Genomic DNA, 16018 nt, shown 5'->3' on the forward strand with positions numbered 1-16018 from the left:
GTATGTGGATCATGAGTAGATTAGATACAGTAATGAACTGCAAGACCCTCAGCTTCCTCTCTATTGATTTGCAATGTGAAACTTGTCTCTAACTTACTCCTGCCAGACAGGGACCCCAGATTCCTGGTTGGAAGCTTCAAAGATAAGAAGCTGTAGGGACTTGCCTGGCTTTTGTAGGTACCAATTAAAATTGGTGTTGCTATAACTGCCTAAAATGATCTTTCTATACCTGCATGAGATGGAGGATGTCTATTCATGAGTGATCAGAAAGGAGCAGAAGTCTGGGTCATTATAACATAACTAATTGAAGCTGAAATAATAACAGAGGAGGACAAAATTGTGCGTAAAATTCATGAGAAATATTTAAGACTACCTTCATGTTATTTATTTCAACTGAAATACTTTCATGTTTTGGAAGAAATGCTTGTCTATATATCAAAAAAAATCTTGACACAAAATGTGAGAATATGATTCTGAAATGATTCTTAAGGTAATATAGATCAGCCTATCTAATTCTATCTGTGTCAAAATTTTCCCAGTCACAGATACTGTCCCACCTCATATTTTACTTTCGTGAACCTAAACTTCAAAAGTACATCCTGGTAGACAAGAACTGTCATCTCACACGTGGGCAAGAAAGTCTTAGACCACAACAACTCTATAGCTCACCTTCTCATTCCATTCTCCTTCTTCATTTCCTTTCTGTCCTTACCAGGAATCCAGAGCATTAGCAGCACTAGAAACTGAAGAGAGCTCTTTATTTTCAGAAGCTTATCTTAAGAGACTGAGCAGTGAGGGAAAGCTTACTGCTTGATACTGTCTGTAGCCAATGGATAAAATAAGCAGCAGAGGCAATATTAAACCCCAAGTAGACACAAGAGGAATGATACTGTGGATCACCTGACAAATTGGTGTCAGTGATGTATGCTTCTAATATGCACCATACTGGCCAGAAAGACGTTCCATTCATCATCTAAAGTGAATAAGATAATGTTCGCGATCTCCAAGCCTGGATATACTTGTACTAGCATTAAGCACAACTAATACTCCTTTTTTTTTTCCTACAAAGAAGAGTGACTCTATGTCTTGGGACATAAAAAATCCTCTGGAAAGAGTATATATGAAGAGTACCAAATGTAGTCTATGTGATGATCACACAAGCATTAATAACAGGCAATCATTTCATTTAGTTCTTGAGATTATGACCAGAAGCTAAACAAGAAAATCCTGTCTCTTGAAAGGAAACACTTGTGCCTAAAGTAAATACAATGAAGGTGAAGTCTGCCTCTCCTTCCTCACCAGAATCAGAGTAAAAGAAGAAAAAGTAGCAAAGATGTCCTATGTATAAGACAGGCCTTAAGATCATGACCTGACCCAGTAGAGTAAAGATGGTACACTGGTCTGAGCAGAATAACATCAGGCGCCAGAAATTCATTTTCTTAATATTTAGGAGGCTTGACAGTCCAGAATAAAGTACCAGCAGATTTATAAGATATATGTTAAAATCAGACTCGCTTACTATTTAGCTATCTCCATGTCTGATTCTCACAGAATCTCTTTTAATATCTGGCATCTGAGATACAAAGCCTATTGTTGACTCTTTTGCTCAGATAAATAATGCTTTGGGACTAGTTGACACCTGTAGCTTTCATCATAAACTTCATTTATCCTTAAAAAGATTCTTCAAATATACTCACATTGAAGGTAAGGATTCACCATATAAATCAGGAGACAAAATTTACTCTTTAAAATATTTATTTTAATTTTCATCTACTTGCATGTAAAATTCAAGATGTCATTGTTTTGTTTTGCCGCTGAGTAGAACTCTAATATGCCACACTTTCTTTACCCATTCTTCCACTGAGGGGCATCTAGGTTGTTTCCAGGTTCTGGCTATTACAAATAGTGCTGCTATGTAGTATGATTGGGCAACTCTTTGGTATATTCCCAAAAGTGGAATTGCTGGATCCTGAGGTAGATTGACTCCCAGTTTCCCGAGAAACCTCCACACCGATTTCCAAAGTGGGTTGCAAAAGTTGCATTTCCACCAGCAAGGGATGAGTGTTCCCCTTGCTCTACATCCTCTCCAGCATAGGTTATCATGGGTGTTTTTGATTTTAGCAATTCTGACAGGTGTAAGATGGTATCTCAAAGTTGTTTTGATTTGCATTTCCCTGATTGCTAAGGAAGTTGAACATGATCTTAAGAATCTTTTATTTGAACTTCTGTTGAAAATTCTCTGTTCAGGTCAGTACCCTATTTTTTATTTGGGTTAATTAGAGTTTTAGTGTCTAGTTTCTTGAGTTCTTTCTATATTTTGGAGATCAGGCCTTTGTCTGATGCAGGGTTGATGAAGAGCTTCTCCCATTCAGTAGGTTACCTTTTTGTCTTAATGACAGTGTCCTTCGCTTTACAGAACCTTCTCAGTTTCAAGGGGTCCCATTTATTCATTGTTTCTCTTATTGTCTGTGCTACTGGGTTTATACATAGTAAGTGGTCTCCTGTACCCATGTGTTGCAGACTACTTCCCACTTTCTCTTAAATCAGGTTCAGTGTGGTATGATTTATATTAAAATCTTTAATCCATGGACTTGAGTTTTGTGCATGGTGATAGATATGGATCTATTTTAATTTTTCTACATGTTGACATCCAGTTATGCCAGCACCATTTGCTAAAGATGATTTCTTTTTTCCATTGTATAATTTTAGCTCCTTTGTTGAAAATCAGATGTTCATAGGTTTGTGGATTAATATCCAGGTCTTTGATTTGATTCCATTGGTTAATGTCTCTGTTTTTATGCCAGTACCAAGCTGTTTTCATTACTGTAGCTCTGTAATAGAGTCTGAAGTCATGGAAATGGATGGAAATAGAAAACACTATACTGAGTGAGATAACCCAGACCCAAAAAGATGAATATGGTATGTACTTATTCATTAGTGGATTATAACCATAAACAAAGGACTTTGAGCCTATTGCTCGTGATCCTCGAGAAGTTGAATAATAAGAAGAAACCAAAGAAAAACATATACAGATCCTCCTGGAAATTGGAATCAGACAAGATCTCCAGACAAAAGTTGTGAGTATGGAGGAGGGGGTGGGATGGGGAGAAGAGGAAAGGGAGTGGAGAGAAGAGAGAAGGGAAGGGTTGGGGAGAGCTTTGGGGAGTGGGATGGTTGAGATGGAGGAAGAGTGGATATGGAAGCAGGGAAGAAGATATCTTAATTAAGGGAGCCATTTTAGTGTTGGCAAGAGACTTGGCTCTATAGCGGTTCCCAAGTGTTCAAGGCTATGTCCCCAGCTAGGTCCTTAGGCAGCTGAGGAGAGGATGCCTGAACTGGCTTTATCCCATAGCCACACTGATGAATAACTTGAATATCACCAAAAAACATTCATCTGGAGACGGATGGAGATAGAGACAGAGACCCACATTGGAGCACTGGACTGAGCTCCCCAGATCCAGTTGAAGAGCAGAAAGAGAGAGAAGATGAGCAATGAAGTCAGGACTGTGAGGGGTTCATCCATCCACTGAGATGGTGTGACTGATCAAATGGGAGCTCACCAAGGCCAGCTGGACTGGGACTGAACAAGCATGTGATCAAACCAGACTCTCCGAATGTGGCTGTCATTGACTGAAAAGTCAATGATAATGGCACCGGGATTTGATTCTACTGCATGTACTGGCTTTTTGGGATCCTAGTCTGTTTGAATGCACACCTTCCTAGGCCTGGATGGAGGTGGGAGGGCTTTAAACTTCCCACAGGGCAGGGTACCCTGCCCTCTCTTAGGACTGGAGCGGGATGGGGGAAGGTGAGTGGGGGAGTGGGAGGGAAATGGGAGGAGGGGAGGAGGTGGAAATTTTCAATGGTATTATTTATAAAGCAAAAAATAATAAAAAGTAAAATTAAAAAAATAAATAAAATATATATTTCAGAATCTGGAGAAGCCAGAAAAAGAAAGGCTCAAAAACAAGCTAATTATTCCAACGGTAGAATACAAAATATAGAATGAGTTTTCCTGTGGCGGAGCAAATGAATGTAGACAGATTATATAGATATATACAGCTTTAATAAGGAAATAGACTTACAGGACCACAGGTTCCCGCGGCGGAGCAAAAGACAAAAAAGGGCTGCTGGGCTCACGCCCGGCAGATTTATCCGTAAACATTAGCCCGAGGCAAACACGCCCCCAATGGGTGGGGCTATGTCCCTACATTTTCCTAATAATTTTGTACCCTAAACATTCTTCCATGTGTCTTTAGTCAGGGTTTAGACCCCGTTCAGTCTCAAAAACATAGTTGGACAGCACTTGATAATGCCACCCTAGCTTTCTCAGGAACCTAACATGACTAGTCTGCTTTTTGTGGGGTTTGTCTGCCATCTTCAGGTCTTTCTCTGTCAATACCAAATTATAATATAATTACATTATTTCTCTTTTCCTTTCCTTTTCTCCAAACCTTCCTGTATAACTAACTACTAGTTCTTTATTAAAGCCATGACTTTTATCCTTCTGTTGTTATATAAATGTATGTATGCACACATATGCATGTATACTAATATTAACATATATTCCTAAATAAATAATCACAACCTACAAAGTTTTTAGAATATTACTTGTTTGTATGTTTTCTGGAATAACCATTTGATTTTGCCTAATTAATTACTGTATTCTTCCCTGGGACGAATATTTCTCTCACAGTGAACATTCTTTAGCTGCTTGTGGTTCTTACACTGCATCAAATACAATTTTCTTTGAAATAGCAGCAAACCACAGCCAATGAAATTTCCAAGTTTTAAATCACTGACACAAGTGTGACATTCCAACACCCAAATTCTCAGAGGTCATTGCAGTAGATAGAGTAGAATCATTTCAAAAGCCAAAGGACAGGTAGTTTAGTGTGAGGTTCATTCCCCTAGGAGTGTTTGAAGCTATACCCACAAATGCTCACTAATATGACTGCCAAATTATGGATCATAAATTGGAAAACACAACAGGCATGCCAGTTTAAATTGGAAAAGCTCAAGAGACCTCAAAACTACACTGCTGTTTGTTTTAAAGAGCATCCCTTATGAACTACAGAGCAAACTGTTGAAGGGGCAGCTTCTTCCTTCCCAATGGATAACTTTGCAATATCTTTGAACTATAGTAGTTGAACCAGTTAAGTGATTATGTGAAATCATCCAAGCTTTCAGAAAGCCAGCTGGTGACTGCTCTGAACTGAGAATGATTAAAGTAACCTTTTAAACTATCAATGTTCCATATATTCTTCTGTAATGAATATGGGTCTATATGCACTATGAAGTAAAAAAGCCGTTGATCACAAGGTGTGCATGAGCACTGAGCAATTGAAGTGTTGCAAATGCAAGAGTAGTTTGATATTTAAAATTTAATCAAAATTTCTGCTGTTATTTGTGGCTAGTACTAAGGTCTTGGAACAACACTGATTTTACACCACTATTTAGTAGCTTTATCTGCTTCATCATGGCTACTAGGCTAGTAATTGTTGCACAGTGTCTACCTCATAATCACTATTCTAATAATCAATAGAGGTAGCTTCATGCCAATCATTTTTAGACCAAAATCGTTGAACTGAGGGGGCCCTGCTCTATTTTGTGAACACGTGAACAAATTGCACATGATTTGTTCTAATTGCAACACTATAAGTGATGTTTTTTCAGTGACTCTTTCCATTACATTTGCCTCTTATGTGATTGGAAGTCTTTCAACAAGGATGATATCTCAGTTTTTACAAAGTTGAAGGTCTTTTTGTACTCAGGAAAGAAGGCCTCCAATATAAATCTCACTTAGGAACTTTGCACTATATTACTATAAACTACATAGCAGTCTCTTGTAGAAAGGCTGCTAGTGTGTTCCCAGGTGCACTGACTTCATAAATAACCACTCACAGCTTGACCAATTATTAAGTGTATTTCTTGCTAGCTCTTACATCTAGAATCAACCCATTTCCATTATTTTATATTTTATCATGAGGCTTGTGACCTTCCAGCAAGGTTATGGTGTGTGTGTCTCTGGCAGCCACTTCAGAGTGGCTTCACTTCAGAGTTTCTCTCTGACTCTGCCTTCTTTTTTCCAGCATTCAGTTTAGTTTTCCCTGCTAACTCTGCTCTACCCTATCACAGCTCCAAAACACCTTCTTTATTAATCAATGGTATTCACAGCATACACAGGGGAATCCCATATCACCTCCCTTTTTCTGTTTAAATAAGGAAGGTTTTTACTTTAACATAGTAAAATTACATATAACAAATAGGGTATCAAGTAATAATTATAGTTACAACATTTGTATCTGCTTTATCTTTTATCATAATGAAGGAAAACTATATTATTACTATCTATTGTTCAACTTCATCAAAGACTCCAGAAGGATATATTACTACCTAAGTAAACAGAAGTGCATTGTAAGCAACTTCCAAAAATCTAGAAATGACAGACATCTTTCTGTCTGGACAGTCACCCAAAATTTTTCTGTACCATTGGGGCATCCAATCTTCAGCCCATAGGCCCATAGAATCCAGCAGACTTTTCCATGAAGCAGGTAATTTCAAAGACAGTTTAGCCTGTATTGGTAGTTTGTCCATGACATTTTTCTGTGTCCTGCAGAATATTTATCAGACTCTTTCGTGTAGCAAGAACCATGAAAGACAGTTTCACCTTTAGGCAAGTTCAACAGTCATTTCTCTGTGAGTCCTGCATGTCTAGTTCATCATGCAGTCAGGATAAGAGCAGTTTCTTTCCCAAATGGCTAAGAGACTCCATGAGGAGCCTCTTTAATGTCCATCTTTTTGGAGTAATTAGTGCTTCCAGGAGAAAATGTGTCTTATTGTCATAAAAAGTTCAAAATTTTTAAAACACCTTAAATGCCATATTCCGAAGGTTTTTGATAGATTTGAAGAATACCTATCTAACTGAAGTATATCTCTATATATCTAGAAAATGAAACTAAATCAATCTCTCAGGTTTTAAGTAGATTTTAGTTGGCCATGTTGGTACGTAGTATGGAGACTGCTGGTGTGTTTCTGTCTGTCCTGACTCCCAAAATTAGTACAGAAACTATATTATTTAAATTACTGCTTGGCTAATTACTTAAGCATATTGATAGCTAGCTCTTACATCTAGAATTAACCCATTTCCATTATTTTATATTTTACCATGAGATTCATGGTCTACTAGAAAGGTTACAGTGTGCCTTTCTCTGGCAGTGGCTCCATAGCTTCTCTCTGACTCTGCCTCCTTTCTCCCAGCATTCAGTTTAGTTTTCCCTGCCTAGACTTGCTCTACTTCATCACAGGTCCAAAAAAAGCTCTTTATTAACCAATGATATTCACAGCATACAGAGGGGAATCTCACATCAACACCACTTTGCCTTATCTGCCTTACATTATTTTAAATGTTTTATGTTTTCATTTTGTTCTGCATCACAGTATTTTACAGCTTCTTCCAGATTCCCTCTTCTGCCTCAGTTAATAATAATTGTGTGTATCTGTCTTTCTTTCATTGGTGTGGGAAGAACTATATATATCTATATATCTATATCTATATATATATATATAGTTTTTATTGGTTAGTTAATAAAGAAGCTGCTTTTGACCAATTACTTAAGAGAATATAGTCAGGCAGGAAAAGATATATACAGAGAGTAGGTGCACTTAAGCAGATTTCATAGAACTGCCAGAGGCTAAAGATGTGAGCTGTCAGCTAGAACCTTGCTGGTAGGCCATGACCTAAATGGGTTAATTCAAGATGTAAGATGTAGCTAGCAATACACTTCAGTGATTGGCCAAACAGTGATTTAAATAATATAGATTATGTGTGATTATTTTTGGGTATCTGTGAAGCCAGGGACAAACAAGTAATCTCCAACTATAGATTGGCACCCAGAGTTTTTCTGGCCTCCTTTTTCATTGCCTGGTAATTACATACCATTTACCAAAGATGAAAATATGAGAACCTCAGGTAATAAATTACAGGCTATTCAATTTGAAGACTTGAGTTTGTTCCCAAAGATGCATTTATGAACTTACATAGCACAGTGGCAAGATATTGCAACCTTAGCCATTGGAGAGATAGAGACTGGACAATCCAGGTGGATCACTAGCCAGTCCTTCTAGTTATAGTTATGCAGCAAGTTCCAGGCAAGTGAAAGTCTGTGTCAAAACAAAAAAGAAAGAAACTAAAATAAGGTAAATTTCCTCTGAGGATCATCATTGAGATTTGACCTGTGACCTCCCCATTTGCAGGTATATGTGCACACATGTATTCACAAGATCATCTCCATTATAGCCACATACATAGAAGATAGTTTTCATGTGTTCAAACCTTTTATGACTTTTTTTGTGATTTATAAATATTGTAGCTTAGAGAATATCCCATTTAATTTGAGAAAAATGTGTACTCTGTTCTTGAAGGTGGAGCGATTGATGACATCATTCATGTAAAAACTGAATCTCTTGAGGCAGGTGTCAGACCTAAATAGTCTACACTGTTAAAGGACCAATGATACCTCACCTTTTGTTACTTTTCTATTGTTTCATTACTGTTCTATTTTTCACATCTAAGTAAAATGATAAAAAATTACTATTATTATGTTGCTGATATATGTCTCTGATTGGTTATACCAATGCTTATTCTGAAAACTTCAGAATGCTGAGATTTGTTTCACAGATCCTCACAACTCTTCGATATTCCTGGTGACTAGATTTATGTTAGAAGCAGTGAAATACTTCTTGAATCAGGTCTTTTATCAGCTGTTAGCATACTCTGCTTTCCTTCCTTCTTTTCTTTTTAGCAGGGTCTCAGAATCCCAGTAGAACTCAAATTTACATGTCTCCAAATGCATCTCTCCTGCTGCTTTTCAGGCCATTGTTGCTTCTACATTTTTCCAGTTAAAGCATGAATTGGTCTTTGGATACCTACCACAAGAGATTGCTTCTCTATTGCTTAACTCTCATACAAGTTGTAGTAAGCAATCTTGTTTTCTGTTACAGCTAGTTTGTCTCATTTTTCTAACTCTTTGTAGTTTCTCTCCTGTTATTCAGGTCATAATTTCTGCTATAGTCTGGGAATCTGAACATTTACTCTGAAATTTATTGTATGTATTGCCTGTGGTTTTATTCAAAAGTGAAATGAGTTCACTTAGACTAGTTTTTCTTCTCTTTTATCTTTTGTTTTTCACCCACACAGGTGTTGGTATTATTTACATAACCTTAACATTTCTGTGACACTGTTCATTTTATTAGTTACATAATTTCTATTGATTTCTATGTAGTTTGAAGTGGAAAAAAATGTCTTCTAAATTATTGGATTGAGCTAGAGGTAATAACTGGTTATAGTTAACAAATGCTATGGTATTTATACAAAGCCCTTCTCTTTCCTCCTGTGTAAATACAATTAAATATCTATTGCTAAATATCTTGTGTTCTTCCCACCTAGGGTACATGTTTTCATGGCCACTATTACACCCTCAAGAAACTTATATCCACAGTGTGTATTATGTGTTTTGATTGCAAGAGTAACCAGAGGTAAGAATCTCATTTTGATGTCCTCCTCATAGAAGCGGCCATGTGGGCTGAGATGATAGTCTAAATTTAAGAGGTTGCTTTTCTTTCTCCTGTTCATGCTTTAACTCCCTTTCTTGCAGACCTGATTATAGTCCCAACATCCTCACTGCCTTCTCAGATATGGAAGGACACACGTAATTAACCATGGGACCTGGGGCTTATCCTACCTGACCATTATATTTTCTCACTTTATTCTGTTCTCACCAATAATCCTGAACTATACAACATCACAAACATTAGAACAGGGAACTACATTTTGAGAAGGCAGACCAAGGAGACTGATCAGTCACATCACGATGACAACTGAGATTTTCTGTGAGACTAGCCAGGGTGGGTCCTCCCTAGGAAACAAAATGCACATGCCTAGGTTAGTGCTGAAGTGAATATAGAGGGAAGAGTCATGCATGCTTCTAATTTTGGAAGAATCATAGCTTGTATGTGAGGGATGACTATAATAAAACAAAATGTGATGCTTGGTGGGGGAAGAATATGCTAACAACTGTCAATTTAGATGATACCAGACATTCATTAAGTGCTGTATTACAGGGATACTGCAATAAGCAACAATGAAGATAAATGTATACAATCATTGTCTTTGAGTTGAATAAATATTAATTTTCCCTTCTCTTACAACTTTAAAGAAAAAAGGGTTGCCATTTTTAAGACTTTTAAATATAGATGTTAGAAGCTATATTACTTCTATTCCATTAAACTTATCTCCATGGTTGCACAAGAAAATACTGTGTTTCTTAACTGTTTATTGTGAAAATATAAAGGCAATGAATATTGAAATTAATATTTCTCAGAAATTTTGTTTGAAGAAACTTTGCAAGTGATAGTTTGGCCTGTGGTGTTCTGGAAAGTGAGTGACATGTCACATGTCAATTCCAACTCAATTGTTTTGTATGAATTAAATATTTAAAACATTTCATGTAACAATTCTACCTCAGTGAATTGATATTTTAACATTTACTAGTTAAATGGTGTGTGGGGTATGTGTAATCAATTCCTTTCTATGGCACACCTGTGAATTACAGAGGAAAAATTGAAACTTGCTACTTTTCTACCATTGTTGCTCAGGAAAAGCTTTTACATCTTGGAAATAATGAAGAATGCTCTGTTTTAATGTTTTTGTTTGGAAAGAGGACAGACTTATAACATAAAAATTCCTCTGATCTCTCTTCAAAAACATCACATGCCTTCTATATCTTCACAACGTAAAACTGTCGTAGTATTTCGAGATCCCAGAATGAACAGATTGAGCAGACTTGACTCTCACTTCTGCTTACAGCAGTAGTTTTTGTCATGGCTTGTATCACTGTGGGAGGAGTATTGCTATGCTGTTGACAGTAATAAACTGCAACATCTTCAGGCTGCAGGCCGCTGATCTTAAGAGAATACTGTGTGCCAGATCCACTGCCACTGAACCTTGATGGGACACCATTTGCCAAGCTGCTTGTAGATCAGGAGCTTTGGAGATTTCCCTGGTTTCTGCTGATACCATGCCAACCAACCGTTAATGTTTTGACTGGCCTGACATGTCATGGTGACAGTGTCTCCCAGAGACACAAACAGGGATCCTGGAGACTGGGTCATCTGAATGTCACATCTGGCACCTGAGGTTGGAAAATTAAAAACAAATTTCCACACAATTAATTACATCAAGAGAACTTTCCTTGAGACCAGGTATGACCAACCATACATTTTCTTACCTGTAAGGTAGAGCAGCAGCAACCCCAGGAGATGAATGACTGATCTCATGTCTGTGCTGTGACCTGTGTGAGGCTGACTCCTACACAGGGTGTGACCAGTTTATCAAGAAGTGTTCAGGACAGTGGGTTGTCCTCTGGGCCCATGCAAATCAGCAATGGCCGGGCACAGTCACAGGACTGCCCAAGTGATTCCTTATAGGTATATGTTCCTCTTATGTCTCAGATCAGAGAGGCAGTTTATGTTTATCTGTAGGAAGTATGTTCCTCTACAGAGTGCTACAAAGGATAGCACTAGTCTATGAAATGTGACTTTCCTGTTATGTATAATGTAGAAATTCCATTTTATGTTTCCCTCAATATCAAGGACTATCATATAGGATATAATTCTAGGAAGTACATAAATCATTACAAGGTCCTTTTATAGGTAGCTGGACATGTCATTGTGGCCATGCAGCTAATTTTTTACAAGTTATTTGCAAGATTCTATTTAAATTAAGGCATTTCTCTCTTCCTTTATGCCCTTCAAATCCCCCCATGTACTTCACTTTTCTCTCCTTCAAATCCAAGTTCTATTTTTTCATCCCTTTATTATTTTTTGCATGTATCTATTTGTATATACACAGATATCTCTAAATACAAACTGTGAAGTTCTTATAATGATACTTGCATTTTTATTTTCAGAGATTATCCTTTGGTCGTGGATAATCAATTGATGTGCTCTTCTTTGGGGGGGGAGTACCTCTCCTGCTTCCAGTGTGACTTGATTATCTTTAATTTGTCCCAAAGATTTGAAGTTTCATGGGCTTTCCCCTATCCAGTTTGACATGTTTTTGGTGTCTTCCCTGTTCAAGTCTCATTTGGTTAAAAAAAATGGTGAGACTTTACATCTGTATGTGCTGATATTACTAGGAGGCAAAATACCTCGCAGCAAAACCTTTTTCCCTATGGCTCTTACAATAATTTAACTACATTTTCAAAAGTTTTTTTTTTTTTAATTCTTGGGTATTGACATGTTGTGTGGATGCATCCATTGGGACTGAACTTCACAACTCACCATGCAGCCCCTGCCTCACAATGATTACCTAAAGAGCAAGAGAATTCTACTAGAAGACATAATTTGTAAGGAAGAAAAGGATCTCATGTAACTAACAAATATTTTCAGGTAAACATTCTATCTAACTTTACTTATTTATGCCTGATTAGTTACAGAAGAGTTACATCTCTCTAGAGAAGACAAGGTCATGGAGTTTCTCCCTTTTCATCTGTGCATATGGATTTCCTTTCTAGATTCTGCTGGGATTATATCTATGCTCTATATTCCCTTGAGACTTCAGATTATTGTATGTGACTTCAATCCCCCTTAACACAAGTTATTGTATTTAAGGAATGTGAGATTTCTCTCAGAAAGGCTCGTTCTTTGTCCTAAATGTACATGCTTCATAAAGTTGAAAATACTATGGTCACTATATCTTCCAAATACCAAGAAGACATGTACCTTAGTTTAGTTTTAAGGCAGTGAGATAAAAACTCCGTGGTAAGAAAAGTATGTAAGAAGGTGAAAGTAGAAGCCACACATGGGTATTTAGAACCATAATGATACTCAGAGTATATAAACTCATTGGAAATAATGACATTATGGTCTTAGTGTGAGTTTCCATGAGGGATTAAATGATGGTGTTTTACACATGCAAACAACCATCCTGTATTAGATAGAGATCATGCAGGATGAGAAAGCCACTCACTCAATGCCTGAAAATCATGATGAAGATGAAGACAGGAGAGTTGTTAAAAAGAACAGGTAGGTGGAGATATTAAGAAAATAATTAACCTGACATTCAATGACTAATGTGATCTTGAAGTATGTACTAATAGGTTTTTTGAGGGGTTCATCAAAGAGACTACAATAGACATAAAAAGTATGAACTATGGCCTAATTCTGTCCATTAGTATTGATTTATTTCATGTACTAACACTAGATATGAATATACACATTAGAGCTGGGCGGTGGTGGCGCACGCCTTTAATCCCAGCACTCGGGAGGCAGAGGCAGGCGGATCTCTGTGAGTTCGAGACCAGCCTGGTCTACAAGAGCTAGTTCCAGGACAGGCTCCAAAACCACAGAGAAACCCTGTCTCAAAAAACCAAAAAAAAAAAAAAAAAAAAAAAAGAAAAGAATATACACATTAGAGTACTACTCTGCGGTAAAAAACAATGACTTCTCGAATTTTGCATGCAAATGGATGGAAATAGAAAATACTATCCTGAGTGAGGTAACCCAGACCCAAAAAGAAGATCATGGGATGTACTCACTCATAATTGGTTTCTAGCTATGGATAGGGGGCCTCTGAGTCTATAATATGTGGTCCTAAAGAAACTAAACAAGAGGGCAAACCCAAGGAAAAACATATAGTTATCCTCCTGGCTATGGGAAGTAGACAAGAGTGCCGGGCAAAAAATTGGAATCTTGGGGGTAGGGTGGAATGGGGGTAAGGGGAGATGGAGAAAGAAAAGTGTGAAGGAGAGGATGAGGGGAACTTGGGGAAATGGGATGATTGGGGATATAGGAAGGTCGGATAGGGGAGCAGGGAAACTCATATCTTAGTTAAGGGAACCACATAAGGGTTGGCAAGAGATTTGAACTTGGTGTGGCTACCAGATGCCCAGGGCAATGTCCCGAGTTAGTTCCTTGGGCACCTGAGGATAGGGAACCTGAAATGATCCTATCCTATAGCCAGACTGATGAATATCTTGCATATCACCATAGAACCTTCATCTAGCGATGGATGGAGATAGAGACAGAGACCCACACTGGAGCACCAGACTGAGCTCCCAAGGTCCTAATGAAGAGCAGAAGGAGGGAGAACATGTACAACGAAGTCAGGACCACGAGGGGTGCACCCACCCACTGAGACAGTCGGACCGATCTATGGGGAGCTCACCAAGGCCAGCAGGACTGTGACTGAAAAAGCATGGGATAAAACCGGACTCTCTGAACATGGCGGACAATGAGAGCTGACAAGAGGCCAAGGACAATGGCACAGGGTGTTGATCCTACTTCAGGTTCTGGCTTTGTGGGAGCCTAGACAGTTTGGATGTTCACCTTCCTAGATCTGGATGGAGGGGGGAGGACCTTGGACTTTCCACAGGGCAGGAAACCCTGACTGCTCCTGGGACTGGAGAGGGAGGATAAAAGGAGTGGGGGGAAGGGGAAGAGGGGCGGGAGGAGGGGGAGGGAAATGGGAGGTGGGGAGGAGGCGGAAAATTTTTTTTTCAATAAAAAAAATAATAAAAAAATTTAAAAAAAAAGATTGATATGTTGAGAGTTATAAAACAAAATAGAAAAGTGTATAGAAATCACTAGGAGCTGAATCATATATAGAATTTTCATTAGAATTATAGGTTCTGACCCAGAACCATAAAGACAAATATTATATGTACTCATTAAAAAGTGGCTTTTAAACATAAAACAAACAAAAATCAGCCTACATTTTACAATCCCAGAGAACCTAGACAACAAAGAGGATGCTAAGAGACAAATATATGGAACTAATATACATGGGAAATAGAAAAAGACGAGATCTCCTGAGTAAATTGGGAACATGGGGGCGATAGGACATGGTAGAAGGGAAGGGGGAGGGAAGGAGGGGAGCAGGGAAAAATATATAGCTAAAAATTTTAAAAACTTTTGGTTCTGGGTGGCTTGTCAGTTGCCTAGTTTGAGACTGAAATATCTGCTACAGCCCAAATGTTGAATAATTGTTGCCCAGATTTTCAAAATAATTTTGAACCTTTGGAAAACTTTTGTTTATAATAAGTATCACAGCTCTCAGCAGGCAGATCTTGGTAAGTATATTGTCTAAATCCTTTAATACTCCGGTCTACTTCTATCATCATACTATGCTCACTGAGTAGCCATGGCATGAATTTCATTACATTATGAACTATAAGTCCTTAAAACATGATCTAAAATAAATATGCCATTTCTCACATTACATCTATCAGGTATTTGTCACAGCTGTGCAGAAACATCTCATGAAAGAAATTTACTATTTCAAAGAAGTTGTTGCTAGATATAGGGGATTTTCTGATGCTTCTTCAGAGTCCATCTTCCCCAAGGCAGAAGCTGCAGTGCCTGCTCTCCTTGGCATCAAGCAATCCAGAATTCAGTGAGGAGAACAAAATAACTACACTAAAGGATATTCTGGATAGCAGGTTGTAGGGATCTTCAAAATGAGATTTATTATTCTGGTTAGAAGGAAACTGTGGTATCTGTTATGGATCACAATGGGGAGTCTAAAATTTTTAGTATAAAAATCAGTATTTGGTCAGTAGACCCAACTCAAACAGACCAAAGAAACAAGCAGGTGTGGCATCCTAATATCTAAAAAAAAAATTAATTTCAATCTAAAATCGACCAGAAGTGATGGAGAAGAACACTTCATTCACATAAAAGTAACAATTCATCAAGATGAAGTATCAATCCTGATTATCTCTGCCCCTAATATAATTGCATCCACATATGTAAAAGAAACATTACTAAAACTTAAAACACACATCAAGCCATATACACTAATGGGAGATTTCCACACTCCTCTTTCACCAATGGAACAGTCAAGAGAAACAAGAGAACTAACAGATGTAATGAATCAAATGGACTTAACAGACAGCTATAGAACATTCCACTGAAATGAAAAAGAATATACCTTCTTCTCAGCACTTCATGGAACCTT

At 37.8% G+C, this 16018-nt stretch overlaps 1 pseudogene; it reads right to left on the reverse strand.

Moving 5' to 3' along the window:
• Positions 1-10778: 10778 nt before the first annotated feature.
• LOC130877248 (immunoglobulin kappa variable 1-5-like) lies at positions 10779-11358 on the reverse strand (annotated as a pseudogene).
• Positions 11359-16018: the final 4660 nt, after the last annotated feature.

Source organism: Chionomys nivalis, chromosome 1 (assembly GCF_950005125.1).
Source record: "Chionomys nivalis chromosome 1, mChiNiv1.1, whole genome shotgun sequence".
NCBI classification, from domain to species: Eukaryota; Metazoa; Chordata; class Mammalia; order Rodentia; family Cricetidae; genus Chionomys; species Chionomys nivalis.